This window comes from Asparagus officinalis, unplaced genomic scaffold (genome assembly GCF_001876935.1).
Source record: "Asparagus officinalis unplaced genomic scaffold, Aspof.V1 AsparagusV1_Un598, whole genome shotgun sequence".
Taxonomy (NCBI): domain Eukaryota; kingdom Viridiplantae; phylum Streptophyta; class Magnoliopsida; order Asparagales; family Asparagaceae; genus Asparagus; species Asparagus officinalis.
Genome location: NW_017972860.1, coordinates 3,884 through 7,776, shown reverse-complemented (window position 1 = coordinate 7,776; position 3,893 = coordinate 3,884). Strand labels below are relative to the sequence as shown.

The following is a 3,893-nucleotide window of genomic DNA, read 5'->3' as shown; positions in this document are numbered from 1 at the left end:
CAACTGGGACAGCTGCTGAAGGCGATACTCTATCTGTATTGCCAAATTCTGCACCTCTAGATATGTTTCCACAGGTCAGGTTTCTCCTAGCTTATAATCTTCAAACTACCTCACCCAGATGTATCTCATAACGGAATTCTCTCCAGGGAGCTCCCAGTGTGGGTGGAGGTGCTAGTGGTGGGTCTCTTGATTTCCTTAGAAATAATTAACAGGTACCCCATTCCATTGCTACAACTTGCTTCTCTGGGTCTTTTGATTTCCTAGAAATAATAAACGTGCTGTTGACGGTAAAAATTCATTGTCTAGAGTATTCATATGAACAGGTTTATATGTTAGCCTAACTCCTGTTCCCATTGACATGAACAGACAGACTCGTCTAATCTGTTTAACATCACCAAAAGTTGTGTATCTGCAGCAGATACACACAATACTGTGTTTATCTACTGCAGACAGATACACACAGTATTGTGTGTATATGTGTATCTGCAGCAGATACACACAATACTGTGTTTATCTACTGCAGACAGATACACACAATATTGTGTGTATCTATTGCAGATACACAGCAGATACACATGTTGTGTGTATCTGCTGTGTATCTGCAGCAGATACACACAATACTGTGTGTATATATGTTGCTGCTGCATATGCACAGATAGTCTCAATATTGTATTAAACTCAGTTTCATGAAAGCTAAATGATTTTTCTCAGTAATAATAAATATTGAATGGAGATCCTACAATATACAAAATTAACAACATTTACCAGCCTATATAAGACATGCAATAGACAACAGAGTCTTAAGTAGTAGCATTACAGAAACCTTTCGAAACTAACAAAATCAATAAAAAGTAATAGTTAAGGCTAGTGTGCAAGAACTGTCTACTGTACAAACATTGACAAGAAGGTAATTTTGGCTCATGATTTCTATATTGGGGAAACCTTTTTATTCTCTACCACTTTATTTACCTTTCAGAATTCACCTTATGTAGATTACTCAGGAAGAGCTGAGACTCTTTTTTGGATCAATATGTGGAGAGGTTTGTTGTTACCGATGGTTATTTTGTTGATGGTTATGCATTAGTTAATATGAAGAAGTTATGTTTCATGGAAGGATGTATACTAAAATGCTCTCTTTTGATAGGTCTATCGCATGAGAATGCTCGGGGACTATCAGCATAAAACTCGCATTGAATTCGTTGAGTTTGTAATGGTCAGCATTTCTTGCTCTATGATTTCAATGTTGTTAGTCACTTATTATGTTTCGTTGTCCATTTTTGTCCTCTATTTGGACTGGTCACCTCGCGGTATCAGCATTTACATGCATCTACACAAGCAATCAAACATATGACTTGAAAGAAGCCTGGGACCAAACACTTTTAAAATAAGGAGGTAAATTGACACTTTAGTTTGGAGAACTATAAATAAATATGTATGTCGACAGCTGTTAGCATATTTATCATCATAATTATAATTCAAATAGGCCAGTTAAGGCAATATGTGTTTATATTTATTCCGTCAAGTTGTTTGTATTGAGAATTAAACCATGTCTATCGATTTGCGGGGAGCATGCAAAGAAACAACAATCATATGTCACATGAGAAGCAACCATTTTCCTCTATAAATAAGAGCCTCTATAAATGTTTGTGTTGAATATCTTTCCCTTTATTTCCCCCTACCTTTCTTATCCTTAGGCTTTAGGGGTTTTCTCCTAAGTTTGATTGGTAAAGAATTTAACACTGACTCAACACTAAACTATAGGATTACAAATCATTTTATGGGAGACATCTTGGTATAAAGAATTTAACACTGACTCAACACTAAACTATAGGATTACAAATCATTTTATGGGAGACATCTTGGTTTAATCTTAATAACTAACGTTATGATATATTATTACTCTGCCACTTGGTTACTGCTTGACTTTATTTTCTCACCAGGGTTTGCTATTTTCAGTTCAATCCTTGTTGTTTCGTTCAGTTTTAACAATATTCTACATCACAACATCTTGTCTATTAGACATTTCATTCCTCCTTGTTGTTTCGTTCAGTTTTAACAATATTCTACATCACAACATCTTGTCTATTAGACATTTCATTCCTAAAATCTTGCAGCGCTGGATAAAACATTTTCAGTTGTGCAAGCAGGATTGCCTTTCAATTAATGCGTACAGCAAAAGTTATGTCAACAAGGTAATGCTTGTAGTTATTTCAAATCTTACTGATGAGTTGATAGTATCAATTAATAATTATGTAATACTATTAGTTATTTTATATCTAATTATTTTATATCTAATTATTTTATATGTTCAATTTAAATTTAAAAAAAAACAAATTTACCCACCTTCAGAGCTTGAATATGAAACACGATATCAAGAAATCAATTCCCAAACAAATATAAGATACAAAAAATGTTATAAATGGAAAACAGAAGTAATTTAGGAAATAAATCAAAATCAAAATCAAAATATGAAAATTTAAAGAACTAAAATCAACTGAACTTACTTTCTAATGTCGATCCAGCTGCTGTTGGATTATTTAAACCCCTCTCGCTTGAATCTGGAGGGAATCGGAAATTAGTGTAAATTTTAGAAGAAAATTAAAGGATTGAAGAAGTAGAGGTTAAATTTAGATGTAGGGTTTTGTATAAATGAGTTAAGATGAAGAAAAAAATACCTTACTGAATCCCCAATTGCAGAAATATTTGGAGATGAATGCGGAAATTCGGAATAAATACTAATCTGTGCATATTTCTCTAACGCTTCGGCTTCGACGGATAAGTGAATCGAACGAATAAACGACATCTTTGCAAATTCCGGTAACGGTTCGGCTTCGTAGGAGAAGGGTAATGGATGATCTCTTTGACTTCGGCGACAAGGAAGGCGTAACGGAGGAGAAAATTCCAAAAGCTGAAGGCGAGGCGACGATGAAGGAGTAACAGAGGAGAAAATTCCAGAAGCTGAAGGCAAATTTAAAGTGACGAAATTATATAAGGGAGAAATTGGGTATATTTATGATGGTTGAAGGTTAATTTTGGGATGGGAAAGTTTTTCAGGAACTGGCTCTTTTAAAGGGGTAATAGATTTGTCTGCTTGAAAAAACTATCTATTCAAGTAACTAATCTATGATCTTACACCAAAATTTCAAATTTATACAAGTTTACAATCCGACATCAGTTAATTTAGTCTTCTCTAATCAAGAAACTATCTAAACAAATCATGAGGAATTATATGCTTCATTCTCCACAATTCCTTGCTTTCTTCCTTTGTCCTTTTTCTTTGAAGTTCTTTGAGGAAGGGACTAAAAATGATCCCCCAACGCCCCCATCTAGGTAAACTTCAAAAGGTACAATTACATTAAATTGAATTTGAGCAGTCTCTTATGACCTTGTGAACATAAAGATATGAATTTATTGTTTCTAGGACTGTGTAGAAATCTCTCCATTTCTGAGGACCTCCCCAAATTTGCCTATGTCATCCTTAGACACAGTCAAGATTACTGAATAGAGAGCGTGATGAAAGCTAGCCCGCTATTTTTGAATGTCAAGTCAAAAAGGGGGAACAAATGATGTGAAATGCAATAATCTTACTTAAATGGTTTAATTGCACATAGCCCAACCCCCTGCGGTTTGATTTTTAGATGTTTATCCCATTGTCTCTATAGTTTGATTTTGGCGAATAGACTCTCCGAGTGAAATCTTTTTAACTCTTTTATTATTTATGGGTCTATTTGTTAAAAAGCAATCTTTTCTTTTTCACGGAGAGTAAAAGGGTGAAAATTTCGCTCAAGGGGCCTATCTGTCAAAATCAAACTATATGGATAATGAGTTTAAACGCGCCATACCACGGGGTTCTGTGTGCAATTTGTTGGAAATTTATCAAATAAATTAAGATT

The 3,893-nt window shown here is 34.4% G+C and overlaps 1 long non-coding RNA gene across 1 annotated transcript; it reads left to right on the top strand.

Annotated features, from left to right (window-relative positions):
* The first annotated feature begins 867 nt into the window (after positions 1-867).
* LOC109827983 lies at positions 868-1,193 on the top strand. Its single transcript, XR_002243549.1, has 3 exons — positions 868-907; positions 993-1,040; positions 1,145-1,193. It is a non-coding gene; the product is annotated as an uncharacterized LOC109827983 (long non-coding RNA).
* Positions 1,194-3,893: the final 2,700 nt, after the last annotated feature.